General features: G+C 48.8%; 1 pseudogene; it reads left to right on the top strand.

The window, feature by feature from the left end:
• Positions 1 to 6,841: 6,841 nt before the first annotated feature.
• Positions 6,842 to 11,219, top strand: LOC123152445 (nuclear transcription factor Y subunit B-8-like; annotated as a pseudogene).
• Positions 11,220 to 19,679: the final 8,460 nt, after the last annotated feature.

Raw genomic sequence — 19,679 nt, 5'->3', positions numbered from 1 at the left:
ACGTGGGGATAAGGTGGTGGGTGGGGTCGGGCATGGTGGATGGAAAGAGAGGCACCGCACCGCGGATCATGCCATGTCATCGATCCGTGGCATGGATCCGCGAGGTGTGCTTCTTTGCTTTGCCGTCTGCGAAAAAAACTACATACGGCAAAGATCTTTGCCGTTTGTGATTTATAATACAGACGGCAAAATATGCTCTTTGCCGTCTGCGTTTACGACAAAGGGCATATTTTGCCGTCTGTAGTAGAAACCGCAGACGGCGAAGATCTTTGCCGTCTGTAGTTTGCTTTGAAGATGGCAAAGTGAGCTTTTTGCCGTCTATTTATTTTTTCGCAGACGGCAAAGTATATTTTGCCGTTAGTTTTTCTTTGCCGTCTGTTGATGACAACAAACCCTTTCTTTGCCGTCTGCCCCGGCAAAATGCTGACGGCAAAGACAATACTGACGGCAAATCTCCAGTTTCCTGTAGTGCTTCAATCTTCTCCTGCAACTAGCAACGCTATAAGAGGGGCTGAGCAAAGCGGTAACATAGCCAATCAACGGTTTGCTAGGACATGGTGGGTTAGAGGTTTGAGATGGCAATTTGGGAGGCATGATAAGCAAGTGGTAGGCATCGTAGCATAGGCATAGCAAAAGAGCGAGCATCTAGCAAGCAAAGATAGAAGTGATTTCGAGGGTATGATCATCTTGCCTGCAAAGTTGTCAGAGTTGACTTGATCCTCGTAAGCAAACTCAACAGGCTCCTCATTCACGAACTCGTCTCCCGTCTCTACCCAAACAAGACAAACAAGCAAAAGGAACACAATCAACCACGTGCAATGCTCAAACAACATGATGCAAACATGGTATGCTATGCGGGATGCGATATGTGATGCATATGCAAGATTTGACAAGGAATGATTGAACCTGGCCTTAACTTGGAAATCAAAGAGGTCCACTGGAAAGGTGAGGTGATTTTGGTTGAAATCGATATAAAGATCACCGGAATCGGATGCACGGTTTGGAAATGGCAAGCAAAACAAATATGACACCGGTCTGCGATAATCAGCAAGTAGCCATCTAAATGCATCAAGATAAATATGCTACAGCACTCAAACATGACAACAAAATACATGGCAGGGATCCACTCATGAAGCTTAACAAAAGATGAACACTAAGCTACGGCTAGTTCATCCAATAACAGGTTCAAACAAGCATGGCAAAAGTGCAAACGATAACAAGTTTCAGACTTAGTGAAATTAACACAAGTCTAGAATTTAACATCAGGAAGCACACTTTAGAGCATGAAAAGTACATGCTACAGGAACTTAACATGGCAAATCAAGGCATGGCATGAAGCTACTCAAAGCACTTAACAAAAGTCCCTTAGTGACCTTGAGCCAAAAGGGATCAGAAAATACAATTGCAAGCATGTGAACATGTCAAAAACATAAACAGATCTCAGACTTAGTGAAAAACTGGAGCATGCAAATCAGTTAACGAGTAGGCATGTTCACGAGCTCGATGCACTCACTACAGAGCATGGCATGACAAAGTAAGCATACACCCATCAAGAATACATGGCATAGAATCTAGACATGGCAAGAACAACAACATAACATGCACGGATCAATAACAACATCCTCGGCAAAATCGCTAACAAGTCAACAATCTGTCAGGATTCACGAAATAGCAAAAGTAGAGCTTGATTGACTCAAGCTAGTGTGCTCCATAAATGCAAACAAAGACATGGATGGGTAGAGCACCACAATGTTAACAAAATATCCTGAGTGATCATCCTCAAAAGAGGCACGGATCACTAGGAAACAACATGAACATATGGCATAACGACAAAAACAGATCAAGGACTTAGTGAAATTCTAAGTCCCTGAAATCAGCATTACCGATTACGCTACTTTGCAAGCTTGTGCTAGTCACCACACATATCACAAAAATACATGGTAAGCACCTCTGTAAAGATGGCATGGCATATAACAAAACTCATGTAGAGCTCAGAAGCATATCATGCACACTTTAATCATGGCAAAAATGACAAAAAGCTATTTGATGAAACAGATCTGCCAAGTTTATCACATAGCCCTCTTCCAACAGCATTTCTGGCATCAAGATTAGCTCAAACGAAAATGATACAATGAGATGAAATGATGTACTCGTTGAGGCGAACGTTTTGATATGCTACGCGCGCAAATCGGAGCTACGGATGTGGAGTTACGACATGAAGAATATTGCCAAAAAAGGGGAGAGGGGGAAAGTCAACCCCGGATATAGGGTTTACTGTAGCTCTCGATCCAGATCCGGGTCGCGGTGGCGCGCACAACGAGGTTCATCGGCCGGGCTGTCGCTAGGGATGCGGAGGTGGGCCGGTGTCGAGGTGGCGGACGGCGAGGGAGTCGCCGAACTCGGAGGAGGGCGGCGATGGCGGCGGCGACCTCGGGCGGTGTGGGGCGCGGCGTCGTCGGCGGTCGCCGGCGCGGAGTCGTCGGTGGTCGCCTGCGTCGGGGAGGACCGGCGACGAGACAGTGGGCGGCGGCGCAAGGGAGGACCCGGGCGGCGCGAGAGGAAGAAGAAGCTCGGGCGGCGGCGCAAGGGATCTGGGCCGCGGGGGCCCCGAGCGGGCTCGGCGGGCCGCGGGCACGAGGTGACGGCGCCTACCACGTGGCGTGCTACGACTGGCGGTGGCGTTCTGTCCGACGGACTCCGGACATGTCCGGTGGTGCGCGAGGTAGAAAGCTAGGGTTTGGAAGGAGGGGATCCGGGATTTTCGAGAGCGGATCTATATATAGGCATAGAGGGAGCTAGGAAGCTCCAAATGGAGTGCGGTTTTCGGCCACGCAATCGTGATCGAACGACCGAGACGATGGAGAGGGTTTAGGTGGGTTTTTGGGCCAAATTGGAAGGGTGTTGGGCTGTAACACAAACGAGGCCTTCTCGGTCCCTCAGTTAACCATTGGAGTATCAGACGAAGTCCAAATGGCACGAAACTTGACAGGCGGTCTACCGGTAGTAAACCAAGGCCGCTTGGAAAGTCTCGGTCCAATCCGGAAATGTTTAACCCCCACACACGAAAAGAGGTAGAAAGGGGCACCGGAGGAGATAGGAGCGCCGGAATGCAAAACGGACAACGGGGAAAATGCTCGGATGCATATGACAAACACGTATGCCAATGCAATGCACATGATGACATGATATGAGATGCATGACAAGGCAACAACACACGGAGACAAAAACCCGAACCCGAGGAAAATAGAATAACTTAGGCCGGAAACGGCAAGAGTTGGAGTACAGATAAGGTAAATTACATCCGGGGTGTTACACTGGAGTTGGCACTCTCACGAGAGTTGGATGTGTCTGCTCCCATTCAATCATCAGATTCACAACTATGTTAATTATTGCATGTGGTTCCATGATTCATCTTCCTTCCACCTCTCTCGATTCACCTAGCCATGCGAAGATGCAACAATGAAATGTACTATGTGTGAACCCCGATGCCAACAGGGTCGCCAACGGGGCTCCATTTTAAATTAACTTGAAATTTTTATGAGTATGAATATTCATTGCATAATTAAGATATGATTATCATGTTCGTAACTCTATAGACTTTTATCCAACTGCATCTATAACTAATAATCCACGCAATACTGCTATCCAGCATGCATCTTAAAGTATTAAGTAAAACCAGATTATTGCATTGAGTATGATGACATAAAGTAGATGATATTTTGTCTTCACTATGTGTTCAAAGGGCAACTACACAAGCATATTTTTATCCCTAGTGGCAACAACACGATACAAGACTTTTCCACTTTCTATCACTTTGGTAGCTTACTTGCACAGTTGAACCCAACTATCATACACAACTCCCCCTTCAAGATCAAACCCCAAACATGGCCAAACAAGGAAGAATAGATCAGAGAGCATATAGGAATAAGAATTATTTAGCAAAGAAACCAAATATATCTAAAAAAGATTCATGAATAAATTTGATCATAAAACGACAATTCATCATATCCCGACAAACACACCAACAGATTACATCAGATGGATCACAATCATGTAGGGAAGCTCATGAGATGTATTGAGAAGCAAGAGAGAGGGAACCATCTAGCTACTGTTATGGACCCATAGTCCAACAAAACTACTCACGGGTGATCATGACGACCTTCAAGTTGATGGAGATGGCCACCGTGAAGAATTTCCCCTTTGGATCATGAAAAATAGAGGTGTGCAGTGGTAGAAAAATTCGGGTTTACAAATCACGAAGGGTATCGAAGGTATATAATGGCACAGGGACTGAGAGGTGGTGGATCGGAGGTTAAGCAGGCCTACATGAGCCCACCACATGCGCCCCCTCCTGATTTTTTATGGATTTTTTTGGTCCGAAAAAAATTGATTTTCATGGAAACTCCAAAAACAACAAATGGCACTGAGAAATTTGTGTCAAAACTATACCACAATGATATAAATATAGCACGTAACAATAAAAAAATTATAAATACATTTGAGACATATCTGTTGGTTGTTGGTCTTACTCGACAAAGTTGATACTTCCACTCATTCCAAGATTTTATTTATATTCTGGAGGGCTTGGCCGTTAAGGAATGATGTGATTTTTGGAGAGGAAATGCGTCTATCATGGCATCCGTTAATATTTTGGACAACTATTGGTCCTTTTTTTCTTTGAGTTTTACTATGTCTTCTTCAGTACTTGAAGTTAAAGACAAATAACTGGTGTCCCGTAGCAACTTGGTGACAAACAAACTTCTAGAAGTCTGTTGTGGGAGCCACTTCCGATTGATTATTGCACTAAGTTAGACGTGGATGCTAGCTTTGTTGCTCAAAATTTCTAGCTGGCTAGCCCGGGAGTTATGGCAAGAGGCTCTGAGGGCAAGATCTTAGTTTCAACCTAGGATTTTATGCATGTTTGCTCCCGTGCAAAAGAGGTTGAATTGCGTCTATGCCTGGTGGGACTTTACATCGTTCTCAATTTTGACCATCCTATTACCCCGAAGATTGATTAGATGTTTGCTCATAGGGTTTTTTCTAATCACTCTTTGAGCGGATCCACTTTGGTTGGTTTGAAGATAGAGGTGCTCGGAATCTCTCAACTACTACTGAATTTCAATCCAACCAAAGTCAAGAGAGAGGCTACCAAAGTGGCTCATGGGACTGACAAGTTTTGGCAACATGCATTAAGTGAGAGGAGATGTTCCCGTCAACTATGTAGGCGTATGTAGAGACTTCGTCAATCTTAAGATAATGTGCCGGCTCAGTATCTCGGAGGTCCTTATAGGGGTAAGGTGTCCGTGCGTGCATGTGTTCATAGGGGTGAGTGTATGTGCGCATGTATGAAGCGTCTGTATTGTGTCCAAAAAGATCATTAAGTAATATATTGGGGTTTTTCTCAAAAAGAACTTGAGGTCCTAAAAACTATGCAATCAAACTGTGGTAAAGTAGGTTTTTCTCTTCTTCTTTTTGTTTGCACGGAAATGAAGTAGAAGCCATTAAATTTGTCATGAAGTTGTTTCACAATATAAATTTGTTGTGTCAACAGCTTGGAGACAACAATAAAGTACGTGAAGATATTTTTCACAAAAGAATGGGTGCCTTATCATTTGGGCATGCACCTACCCATATTTTGTTGAGGCTCCGCGGTGTGTGAGATTGCTGATACTACTCGTTTCCATTTGACTCGGGAGCAATCCAATCATAATTCATAGGTATTCAGCTAAATATCAAAATATATTGGAAAGCAAACGTTAATATGTTAATATCACCTTGTCTCGTAGGCAAGATATAATTAAGAAAAAGATTTCAAAATAGGGGGATTACAGTAGCTTAGTAAGTTGTTTCTTATGCATCGAAGTAAGAGGTCTTGGTTTAATTCAGTATCTCCACATAGCATTTTATTTCAGCTTATTTTGTAACTTTTTTTCTTGTACTTTTCTCTTGGTATTGTTTCTTTTTTCTCTCTCTTTCACTTTTATTATATATTTTTGACATTACTACACACAATTCTACATAATATTCATTTGCTTATAATTTTATTAAAATTTTGTAATTTTATAGGTTTATTTTAGATTCACTCTCTTTTTCCTAGCAAATTTATAGATTGTATTACAGATTCAATCTCTTTCCTGCTTGTAGTTTCATAGGTTTTCTTGTTCTGGATATCCATCTTCAAAATTTCTGTGCCGCCATTGATTTGGTTGTCATTACGTTGCAGCTTTGTTGCTTTGTATTTAGGGCATGTACAACGCGTCGCCCCAACTAGCTTCCCCGCAGGCCAGGTAGACTCGGGTGTCAGGGACGGTGGATTCGCAGCATGTCATAGTCGCCTGCAGAAGGCGCCGCTGCTTGGCCGCGGAAAGCATGAGCGAAAGGAAAAAGGAAGGGAAGCCTACTTGTTGCATGAGTGGATGAACAAGGACAATCACATGCAGCGATTGCTTCACCAGTACAATCCTATGTGGAGGGGATGAGACCAGCATTTGCTATAGCCTCCGTAGCCCATGCCCTTAATGTGCCATTTCAGTTTCAAAATGACCTGTCTACAGGTCATGAGAAAAGAAAAGAAAAACTACGGCCCTCACCACCAACGGTTATAACCACATATATACATATGATTTATCGTTTTCCTCTGATTAATAGCCTCATTCATGAGTACATGTCTCCGCCAGAACCACTCAATGGACACTTGTCGTTTGATCTGTAACACAAAGGACAGCTAAGCCAGCACCTAATGCCTATCTCAGCCTATTTAACACACTGAAGCAACTTGATCAGAAGCACAGCCCTAAAGCCAAGTGCGACTACCTGCATTGCACCTTGCCTAACCCTAGCCATGGAGAACGACGGCGTCCCCAACGGACCAGCGGCGCCGGCGCCTACCCAGGCGACGCCGGTGGTGCGGGAGCAGGACCGGCTGATGCCGATCGCAAACGTGATCCGCATCATGCGCCGCGCGCTCCCTGCCCATGCCAAGATCTCCGACGAAGCCAAGGAGGCGATCCAAGAATGCGTGTCGGAGTTCATCAGCTTCGTCACCGGCGAGGCCAACGAACGGTGCCGCATGCAGCGCCGCAAGGCCGTCAATGCCGAAGACATCGTGTGGGCCCTAAACCGCCTCGGCTTCGACGACTACGTCGTGCCCCTCAGCGTCTTCCTGAAGCGCATGCGCGACCCCGAGGCGGGGACAGGTGGTGCCGCTGCAGGCTACAGCCGCGCCGTGACGAGTGCCCCTCCCCATGCGGCCCCGCCTGTGATCCACGCCGTGCCACTGCAGGCTCTGTTGGCGCAGTCCGATGCCAAGCTCGCCCTAGCTCTACCTCTCTCTCTCTGTGGCCTTTCTCTAGCTCGAATCAGAAGAAGGAAGGGAGAAGAAGCTAGTTGACACAAGCGATTTTCCGGTGCACGTACACCGCCCGCAGCACGAACTGCGTTTCTTTTGTTTCCTGAGCACGAACTCAGTCCAGCCGACAATACACAGAGGATTAGTGAGCCTTTATACACGCGCACGTACGCTACGCCGCGCCCACGGCGCTCCACTCGCCCACACCCCGCGCCCGTCGCCTATTTGGCTCGCGCTCCCGTCGCGCCCGTACGCGGACGACGCGGCCACTAGCAGCCTGGACGCGATCCCTCCTCCGGCTCCATCGCTAGCTGAAAACTACCCACGCGCACGCACGCGTGGTCACACACACCTACACCTGGACGCGCTCGCACGTACCCGAGGCTGCCACGGGCCGGACCTGACGCGACCTGCGCATGCACACACGCGCGCACGCTCTCAGCCCCGCCGTGGCTTATTCCTACATTTCACCCTCTAAGCCACGACCTACAACAGGCCGTCGTGCTTGACGTCGGCGTTCGCCAACATTGCCTGCTCCGCCGTCGCGCCCTTCCTCGGCTTGGTGCAGTCGCGCTTGAAGTGGCCTCGCTGACCACAATTGTAGCAGCGCCCGCGCCTATTCCCGCCGTTGCTCGACGCCACGCTCTTGCCGTCGTCGTCGTCCCGAGCACCGCCGTGTCGACGCTCCCGTGCTGCCCACTGCGCTGCCGTCATGAGCAGCTACTCACCCCCGCGCTCGCCGCCGTCTTGTCCACGGCGCCGAACCCTTTCATCGAACGCACACAGCCGCCCGAGCGCTTCGTCGAACGCCATTGTCGTCACGTCGTGGAACTGCTCGATGCCGACGACGACGGGGAAGAGGCGATCCGGCACCGTATCCAACAACTTCTTGACAAGTGCTACGTCGCCCAGCGTCTCCCCGAGGTTGGCATACCTCTCCGCCATCGACGCGAGCCTCCCGCCGTACACGTCGAGCTCCTCGCCGTCCGCCATCTTCATCCGGTCGAATTCGCCGCGCCGCGTCTCCAGCCTCGCCGCGCGGACCTGATCAGCGCCGACGAATCTCACCTTCACGGAGTCCCATACCTCCCTGACGGTGAGCTTTGTCGACACCTGCAGCAGAACATCCTCCGGCAACGCCCCGAGGAGCAACGCGCGCGCCATCTTGTCCTTCTTGGCGTTCACCGCCGCGTCGCCCGGCGCCACCGCCTCCCATACGGTGTGGACGTCGAGGATCGCCTGCGCCTTGATGGTCCAGACCGTGTAGTTGTCCACAGCATCGGCATCGCCATCGTCGCCAATCCGCCCGCGCCGCCGCCGTGTGGGACGAGCGCCATGGTAGCCAGTGATCGCCTGAACCGAAGCTCTATATACCAATTGTTGGCACAGTCCGATGCCAAGCTCGCCCTAGCTCTACCTCTCTCTCTGTGGCCTTTCTCTAGCTCGAACCAGAAGAAGGAAGGGAGAAGAAGCTAGTTGACACAAGCGATTTTCCGGTGCACGTACACCGCCCGCAGCACGAACTGCGTTTCTTTTGTTTCCTGAGCACGAACTTAGTCCAGCCGGCAATACACAGAGGATTAGTGAGCCTTTATACACCCGCACGTACGCTACGCCGCGCCCACGGCGCTCCACTCGCCCACACCCCGCGCCCGTCGCCTACTTGGTTCGCGCTCCCGTCGCGCCCGTACGCGGACGACGCGGCCACTAGCAGCCTGGACGCGATCCCTCCTCCGGCTCCATCGCTAGCTGAAAACTACCCACGCGCACGCACGCGTGGTCACACACACCTACACCTGGACGCGCTCGCACGTACCCGAGGCTGCCACGGGCCGGACCTGACGCGACCTGCGCATGCACACACGCGCGCACGCTCTCAGCCCCGCCGTGGCTTATTCCTACATTTCACCCTCTAAGCCACGACCTACAACAGGCCGCCGTGCTCGACGTCGGCGTTCGCCAACATTGCCTGCTCCGCCGTCGCGCCCTTCCTCGGCTTGGTGCAGTCGCGCTTGAAGTGGCCTCGCTGACCACAATTGTAGCAGCGCCCGCGCCTATTCCCGCCGTTGCTCGACGCCACGCTCTTGCCGTCGTCGTCGTCCCGAGCACCGCCGTGTCGACGCTCCCGCGCTACCCACTGCGCTGCCGTCATGAGCAGCTACTCACCCCCGCGCTCGCCGCCGTCTTGTCCACGGCGCCGAACCCTTTCATCGAACGCACACAGCCGCCCGAGCGCTTCGTCGAACGCCATTGTCGTCACGTCGTGGAACTGCTCGATGCCGACGACGACGGGGAAGAGGCGATCCGGCACCGTATCCAACAACTTCTTGACAAGTGCTACGTCGCCCAGCGTCTCCCCGAGGTTGGCATACCTCTCCGCCATCGACGTGAGCCTCCCGCCGTACACGTCGAGCTCCTCGCCGTCCGCCATCTTCATCCGGTCGAATTCGCCGCGCCGCGTCTCCAGCCTCGCCGCGCGGACCTGATCAGCGCCGACGAATCTCACCTTCACGGAGTCCCATACCTCCCTGACGGTGAGCTTTGTCGACACCTGCAGCAGAACATCCTCCGGCAACGCCCCGAGGAGCAACGCGCGCGCCATCTTGTCCTTCTTGGCGTTCACCGCCGCGTCGCCCGGCGCCACCGCCTCCCATACGGTGTGGACGTCGAGGATCGCCTGCGCCTTGATGGCCCAGACCGTGTAGTTGTCCACAGCATCGGCATCGCCATCGTCGCCAATCCGCCCGCGCCGCCGCAGTGTGGGACGAGCGCCATGGTAGCCAGTGATCGCCTGAACCGAAGCTCTATATACCAATTGTTGGCACAGTCCGATGCCAAGCTCGCCCTAGCTCTACCTCCTCTCTCTGTGGCCTTTCTCTAGCTCGAACCAGAAGAAGGAAGGGAGAAGAAGCTAGTTGACACAAGCGATTTTCCGGTGCACGTACACCGCCCGCAGCACGAACTGCGTTTCTTTTGTTTCCTGAGCACGAACTTAGTCCAGCCGGCAATACACAGAGGATTAGTGAGCCTTTATACACCCGCACGTACCCTACGCCGCGCCCACGGCGCTCCACTCGCCCACACCCCGCGCCCGTCGCCTACTTGGTTCGCGCTCCCGTCGCGCCCGTACGCGGACGACGCGGCCACTAGCAGCTTGGACGCGATCCCTCCTCCGGCTCCATCGCTAGCTGAAAACTACCCACGCGCACGCACGCGTGGTCACACACACACCTACACCTGGGCGCGCGCTCGCACGTACCCGAGGCAGCCACGGGCCGGACCTGACGCGACCTGCGCATGCACACACGCGCGCACGCTCTCAGCCCCGCCGTGGCTTATTCCTACAGGCTCAGCCCCCGATGTACGCGCCCCCAGCTCCGGTGCAGGTTCAGAATCAGATGCAGCGGCCCGTGTATGCTCCCCGGGCTCCGGTGCAGGTTCAGAATCAGGTGCAGCGGCCTGTGTATGCTCCCCGGCTCCGCTACAGGTTCAGATGCAGCAGGGCATCTATGGGCCCCGGGCTCCAGTGCACGGGTACGCCGTCGGAATGGCACCGGTGCGGGCCAACGTCGGCGGGCAGTACCAGGTGTTCGGCGGAGAGCGTGTCATGGGCCAGCAATACTACGGGTACGGGGAAGGAGCGTACGGCGCAGGTAGCAGCAACGGAGGAGCCGGCATTGGCGACCAGGAGAGCTCGTCCAACGGCGTGCCGGCGCCGGGGGAGGGCAAGGGGGAGCCAGAGCCAGAGCCAACAGCAGAAGAATCGCAGGACAAGCCCGTCCAATCTGGCTAGCTGCGTGGGCGGCGCGCGTTAGCTTCTGCATCCTGCGTACTGTAATAATTTGCCGTGTCGATCCGGCCATGGTTTGTGTGTGCGTACTGCTTATCTAATGTGGGCTTGTCCTCTAGTAATTCATGTACTGCTTACCTAATGTGGGCTTGTCCTCTAATAATTCATGTACTCTTTGCTGTTGAAGTTATTGTCGCTTAATTTGGTTTTGCTTAATTTGGCTACTCATCATTGATGATCAGGTGAAAAAACCGCATTTATTCTCAAAAAGGTTTCCGACTTCTGTATTATTGTGATGCACACTGTAGTACATAATATTTTGCGTTGCAAATTAGACCTTCGTATGATGTCACGAACATGTCATATTAACGGGTCATACGATCTCTCACGCTTAAATGGAAGTCATACTCTATTTCTCTCTCTATATATATATATCTATCTATCTATCTATCTATCTATCTATATCTCTGGCTCTGTCGCTACATGTGCATACATATGTGCGTCGGTTAGCAAAATGGTCATGAATGAGTTTGGAGCGACATACGTACTTTGAAGCCTTTGGCCGGTGATGACATCTTGCCAGCATAGCTGGAAAGGAAAGTGTCTGACCTTGTTGTATTGATGGGGCGCGTGCCGCGGGCTGGCGTGGAGCGGTGAAAAGGACATCGTCGCGCCACATGATCGATAGACTTGCACCAACTTCCCTTTCAGCAAACCACACATGCATACGCTGGAGAAAAATGAATCAACGTGTGCCGTGGCCAGCAATACTACAGGTACGGCTACGGGGAAGGAGTGTCGGCACTGGTAGCAGCAACGAAGGACCTTGTGCCGATGAGGAGAGCTCGTCCAACGGCGTGCCGGTGCCGAATGTAGGCACGGGGGAGCCGGAGCCAAAGCCAGCAGCAGAAGAATCACAGGACAAGCCCATCCAATCTGGCTAGCCGCGTGGGCAGCGCGCGTTAGTTTATGTGTTGTGTGTGCTGTAAAAATTTGCCGTGTCGACCCGGCCATGGTTTGTGTGTGCGTACTGCTTACCTAATGTGGGCTTGTTGTCTTGTAATTCATTTACTCTTTGCTGTTGAAGATATTGTCACTTAATTTCATTTCCCTTACTTTGGCTACACGTAATTGATGATCCGATGAAAAACTGCTTTTCCCCCCAAAGGGTTTCCGACTTGCATAATTATGACATACTCCCTCCATCTCATAATATAAGACATTATTACATCCAATAGTTAAGTATGAGAAAGAATGCAATACTTAATATTTTGCGTTGCGAATTGAAGGTTTTTATAACGTCACCAAAATGTCATGTTCACCGGTATACAGTCTCTCATGCTCAAACATAAGTCACACTCTTTATCTATCTATCTATCTATCTCTAGCCACATGTACGTGCGTATGTGTGTTGGTTAGCAAAGTGGTCATGAATGAGTTTGGAGCGACGTACGTACCTCGAAGCCTTTGGCCTGTGATGACATCTTGCGCATGTAGCTAGAAAGGGAACTGCCTGACGTTGGTGCACTGATGATGCCGCACCCCGGGCTGGCCTGGAGCGGTGGAAAGAGCATCATCGCGGGCGGCGTGATCGATAGACTTGTGCTCATACCTTTTTGTTTTCCGACTTCAGGCGCACATGCAATTATGGTTCCTCTGCCTCCTGTTTGTGTTGCCACCTGTCCAGCAGCCTCCTGTGGTCTCCGGGCCAAGGAAGCATGATGGACTGTTGCCCTTGGCGGCGGGAAGGATCTTTCTCATTTTTGTGCATTTTCCATTCAGTTAGGGTTTGTGTACTGCTCAGTAAGATGAGGTGACGATAACTCCCCAGAGATGGAATAAGGTTCTCCTTGCCTACTCCGCATTTGACGACCCGGTTATCATAGTTGAAGGGCATGTGGCGGTGTGTCTCTAGCGGATCTCGTAGGATTCAGTCGGTGCCGGTCTTCTGTGAAACAGCTTGGATCTTGTCTTCATTTGTGTGCCTCGGGTTGGATCCTTCCAATCTACGATTCTCTTCATCGGCAGCAGTTGCTGTTCATATGCATCCTCTTCAACCTGTGTTAGTAGTTCTAGTTTTTAGTTTATGGGTCTATTGAAAGGCTTGGAGGATCCAAAAGTGTCAGTTTATGTTGGAATTGCTTTGCTCTGAAACTACTGAACCAACTGCTTTCGCACCCGCAGGGGGAAGGGGAGATCCGGAGCAATGACCCTAAGAATCTGGAAGATATCTCGATAAAAGGTCTTAGCACCGGTCTCTCATATATGTACTCCAGTTTATGTGAAGTATCCCAATGGTGTAAGACCATCGACTAGGAGTAGATCGGAATCAAACTAAGACAAAAGAACATCTGATATGAAAACTAATTTCTCCAGACATTTATTGAATTTAAGCCAACCTTAGAAAACTAAAAAGAGTCTACGGACTCTTATATTATAGAGAGATGCTAGACGAATGAAGAGCACTTGCTGCTCGACCCGCAATGCTTCTTGCCTCTCCCCCAAACCATTTATGCGCTCCCTGGTAGCACGAATGTGACGATGGTCCTGTGGGCTGTGGGATTTTAACACGATGACTTCCCGACTGACTACCTGAAGAAGTTTTGCCGGGCTCCAATTAGCGAGGGGCTATGATAGAGGCGCGCCTTTCGCTCACTCCAATGCTTGTAGTTGTCGCTAGGTGATCAATGGATTTGGATGTAATCTTTGTTACTTACCGAAAAAGGCTTTCACCCCGCTTTATATATAAAGCAATGATCATCAACTACCCAGTACAAACGCACGCCAACACAACACACACACCCAAGGCAAGATATAGAAAGGCACTGAGCGCGGCAACATCACCCCAAGCACTACAAGAGCTACCGGAGTCCTCACCCGTGAACACGCCACCGAAAAGAGATGAAGCCGCATACGATGAACCATGGACACCAAGGCGGTGCCTTCTGGAAGGGAACGACGCTGGAGTGCCGCCACCGTCTGACCCGAGGGTCAGAGTTTCCCTGGAGGAACACGACGGGCAATGAAGGTCCGATGACGCCTTCAAAAAGGGAATGAGCTTCACCGCCGATGGTTTGTTCAAAGATAGAGCGGGTTTTCACCCTGACCAACACTCACCGCCACCGAACGTCACACCCCGGCTACCATACCGCCTACATGGCCATGGTCACCAGGCAGCACCAAGCCACGGGCTAGGCCGATGAGCACCGCGCTACCTCCACCAAGGCCGCCGCCCCGGCATCAAAGGCCTTGACACCACCTCATTCGAGACCCGCGGCTACTCCAACCAAAGAGACGAGTGAAAAGGTCCCGCCTTTCGCACCCCTAGGCGGCCCCCAGCGCCGAGACCAATAGGCCGGTCACAACCGGCCTCCATCGTCCCATCCTACTGCACCAGGCGTGAGAGAAGTCCAGTCCTATTGCCAGGCGCGAGACAAGCTTGGTCCTGCTGCCGGGCGCGAGGTGAGTTCGGTCCCACAACACTGGGCTAGAGACCAGTGATGGACCACATCTGGGAGAGGGCTAGCCCTTCAACTAAGGTAGCGCTGAAGGAAATATGCCCTAGAGGCAATAATAAAGTTATTATTTATTTCCTTATATCATGATAAATGTTTATTATTCATGCTAGAATTGTATTAACCGGAAACATAATACATGTGTGAATACATAGACAAACAGAGTGTCACTAGTATGCCTCTATTTGACTAGCTCGTTGATCAAAGATGGTTATGTTTCCTAACCATAGACATGAGTTGTCATTTGATGAATGGGATCACATCATTAGGAGAATGATGTGATTGACTTGACCCATTCCGTTAGCATAGCACTTGATCGTTTAGTTTGTTGCTATTGCTTTCTTCATGACTTATACATGTTCCTATGACTATGAGATTATGCAACTCCGTTTACCGGAGGAACACTTTGTGTGCCACCAAATGTCACAACGTAACTGGGTGATTATAAAGGTGCTCTACAGATGTCTCCAAAGGTACTTGTTGGGTTGGCGTATTTCGAGATTAGGATTTGTCACTCCGATTGTCGGAGAGGTATCTTTGGGCCCACTCGGTAATGCACATCACTATAAGCCTTGCAAGCATTGCAACTAATGAGTTAGTTGCGGGATGATGTATTACGGAACGAGTAAAGAGACTTGCCGGTAACGAGATTAAACTAGGTATTGAGATACCGACAATCGAATCTCGGGCAAGTAACATACCGATGACAAAGGGAACAACGTATGTTGTTATGCGGTCTGACCGATAAAGATCTTCGTAGAATATGTAGGAGCCAATATGGGCATCCAGGTCCCGCTATTGGTTATTGACAAGAGAGGTGTCTCGGTCATGTCTACATAGTTCTCGAACCCGTAGGGTCCGCACGCTTAATGTTCGATTGACGATATAGTACTATGAGTTATGTATGTTAGTGACCGAATGTTGTTCGGAGTTTTGGATGAGATCACCGATATTACAAGGAACTCCGGAATGGTCCGGAAGTAAAGATTGATATGTGGATAGTAGTGTTTGATCTTTGGAAGGGTTCCGGAATTCACCGGAAGGGGTTCCGGATGTTTCCCGAAATGTTTGGGCACGAGAACACTTTATCTGGGCCAAAGGGGAAAGCCCATGTGGCTTTTGGAAAGTGCAAAAGGAAGTTTTGCGGAGACTAGAGGCTAGACGCCAGGAACCCTGGCGTCTAGCCCTGGAGTTCGAGAAGGACTCTTGCCTTTCGGGTGAAACCGACTTTGAGGAGGCTTTTACTCCAAGTTTCGACCCCAGGGCTCAACATATAAATAGAGGGGTAGGGCTAGCACCAAAGACACATCAAGAAACACCAAGCCGTGTGCCGGCAACCCCTCTAGTTTATCCTCCGACATAGTTTTTGTAGTGCTTAGGCGAAGCCCTGCGGAGATTGTTCTTCACCAACACCGTCACCACGCCGTCGTGCTGCTGGAACTCATCTACTACTTCGCCCCTCTTGCTGGATCGAGAAGGCGAGGACGTCACCGAGCCGAACGTGTGCAGAACTCGGAGGTGCTGTGCTTTCGATACTTGGATCAGTCGGACGTGAAGACGTACGACTACATCAACCGCGTTGATATAACGCTTCCGCAAACGGTCTACGAGGATACATAGACAACACTCTCCCTTCTCATGGCTATGCATCACCATGATCTTGCATGTGCATAGGATTTTTTTTGAAATTACTATGTTCCCCAACAGTGGTATCAGAGCCTAGGTTTTATGCGTTGATGTTGTGCACGAGTAGAACACAAGTGAGTCATGGGCGATATAAGTCATACTGCTTACTAGCATGTCATACTTTGGTTCAGCGGTATTGTTGGATGAAGCGGCCCAGACCGACATTACGTGTACGCTTACGCGAGACTGGTTCTACCGACGTGCTTTGCACATAGATGGCTGGCGGATGTCAGTTTCTCCAACTTTAGTTGAACCAAGTGTGGCTACGCCCGGTCCTTGCGAAGTTTAAAACAACACCAACTTGACAAACTATCATTGTGGTTTTGATGCGTAGGTAAGAACGGTTCTTGCTTAAGCCCGTAGCAGCCACGTAAAACTTGCAACAACAAAGTAGAGGACGTCTAACTTGTTTTTGCAGGGCATGTTGTGATGTGATATGGTCAAGACATGACGCTAAATTTTATTATATGAGATGATCATGTTTTGTAACCGAGTTATCGGCAACTGGCAGGAGCCATATGGTTGTCGCTTGATTGTATGCAATGCAATTGCGCTGTAATGGTTTACTTTATCACTAAGAGGTAGCGATAGTCGTGGAAGCATAAGATTGGCGAGACAACAACGATGCTACGATGGAGATCAATGTGTCGCGCCGGTGAAGATGGTGATCATGACGGTGCTTCGGAGATGGAGATCACAAGCACAAAATGATGATGGCCATATCATAACACTTATATTGATTGCATGTGATGTTTATCTTTTATGCATCTTATCTTGCTTTGATTGACGGTAGCATTATAAGATGATCTCTCACTAAATTTCAAGATAAAAGTGTTCTCCCTGAGTATGCACCGTTGCCAAAGTTCGTCGTGCCCAGACACCACATGATGATCGGGTGTGATAAGCTCTACATCCATCTACAACGGGTGCAAGCCAGTTTTTGCACACGCAGAATACTCAGGTTAAACTTGACGAGCCTAGCATATGCAGATATGGCCTCGGAACACTGAGACCGAAAGGTCGAGCATGAATCATATAGTAGATATGATCAACATATTGATGTTCACCATTGAAAGCTACTCCATTTCACGTGATGATCGGTTATATGGTTTAGTTGATTTGGATCACGTGATCACTTAGAAGATTAGAGGGATGTCTTTCTAAGTGGCAGTTCTTAAGTAATATGATTAATTGAACTTTAATTTATCATGAACTTAGTCCTGGTAGTATTAGCATATCTATGTTGTAGATCAATAGCTCGCGTTTAGCTCCCCTTTTTTAATTTTTGATATGTTCCTAGAGAAAACTAAGTTGAAAGATGTTAGTAGCAATGATGCGGATTGGATTCGTGATCTGAGGTTTATCCTCATTGCTGCACAGAAGAAATATGTCTTTGATGCACCGTTAGGTGACAAGCCTATTGCAGGAGCAGATGCAGATGTTATGAACATTTGGCTAGCTCAATCTGATGACTACTTGATAGTTTAGTGCACCATGCTTAAACGGCTTAGAATCGGGACTTCAAAGACGTTTTGAACGTCATGGACCATATGAGATGTTCCAGGAGTTGAAGTTAATATTTCAAGAAAATACCCGAGTTGAGAGATATGAAGTCTCCAACAAGTTCCATAGCTAAAAGATGGAGGAGAATAGCTCAAGCAGTGAGCATGTGCTCAGATTGTCTGGGTACTACAGTCGCTTGAATCAAGTGGGAGTTAATCTTCCAGATAAAAATAGTGATTGACAGAATTCTCTAGTCACCATCACCAAGTTAGTAGAACTTTGTGATGAACTATGATATGCAAGGGATAATGGAAACGATTCCCAAGCTCTTCGTAATGCTGAAATCGACGAAGGTAGAAATCAAGAAAAATATCAAGTGTTGATGGTAGACAAGACCACTAGTTTCAAGAAAAGGGCATAGGGAAGAAGGGGAACTTCAAGAAGAATGGCAAGCAAGTTGCTGCTCAAGTGAAGAAGCCCAAGTCTGGTCCTAAGCCTGAGACTAAGTGCATCTACTGCAAAGGGACTGGTCACTGGAAGCGGAACCGCCCCAAGTATTTGGCGGATAAGAAGGATGGAAAAGTGAACAAAGATATATTTGATATACAGATTATTGATGTGTATTTTACTAGTGTTCGTAGCAACCCCTCGGTATTTGATACTGGTTCAGTTGCTAAGAGTAGTAGCTCGAAACGGGAGTTGCAGAATGAACATAGACTAGTTAAGGGTGAAGTGACGATGTGTGTTGGAAGTGGTTCCAAGATTGATATGATCATCATCACACACTTCCTATACATTTGGGATTAGTGTTGAACCTAAATAAGTGTTATTTGGTGTTTGCGTTGAGCATGAATATGATTTGATCATGTTTATTGCAATACAGTTATTCATTTAAGTAAGAGAATAAATTGTTGTTCTGTTTACATGAATAAAACCTTATATGGTTACACACCCAATGAAAATGATTCGTTGGATCTCGATCGTAGTGATACACATATTCATAATATTGAAACCAAAAGATGCAAAGTTAATAATGATGGCGCAATTTATTTGTGGCACTGCTGTTTAGGTCATATTGGTGTAAAGCGCATGAAGAAAATCCATGCTGATGGGCTTTTGGAATCACTTGATTATGAATCAGTTGATGCTTGCGAACCATGCCTCATGGGCAAGATGACTAAGACTCCGTTCTCCAGTTAAAACAATGTGAAATAGTTTCACTACTCACGCCACCTGGAACACCATAGTGTAATGGTGTGTCCGAACATCATAACCGTACTTTATTAGATATGGTGCGATCTATGATGTCTCTTACCGATCTACCACTATCGTTTTTGGGTTATGCATTATAGACAGCTGCATTCACGTTAAATAGGGCACCATCTAAATCCGTTGAGATGACACCGTATGAAGTATGGTTTGGCAAGAAACCTAAGCTGTCGTTTCTTAAAGTTTGAGGTTGCAATAGTTATGTGAAAGAGTTTCAACCTGATAAGCTCTAACCCAAATCGGAGAAGTGCGTCTTCATAGGATACACAAAAGAAAATGTTTGGTACACCTTCTATCACAGATCCGAAGGCAATATATTCGTTGCTTTGAATGGATCCTTTCTAGAAAAGGAGTTTCTCTCGAAAGAAGTGAGTGGGAGGAAAGTAGAACTTGATGAGGTAACTGTACCTGCTCCCTTATTGGAAAGTAGTTCATCACAGAAATCTGTTCCTGTGACTACTACACCAATTAGTGAGGAAGCTAATGATGATGATCATGTAAACTTCAGATCAAGTTACTACCGAACCTTGTAGGTAAACTAGAGTGAGATCAGCACCAGAGTGGTACG

Source organism: Triticum aestivum, chromosome 7A (assembly GCF_018294505.1).
Source record: "Triticum aestivum cultivar Chinese Spring chromosome 7A, IWGSC CS RefSeq v2.1, whole genome shotgun sequence".
NCBI classification, from domain to species: Eukaryota; Viridiplantae; Streptophyta; class Magnoliopsida; order Poales; family Poaceae; genus Triticum; species Triticum aestivum.
This window is presented reverse-complemented; position numbering and strand designations above follow the sequence as displayed.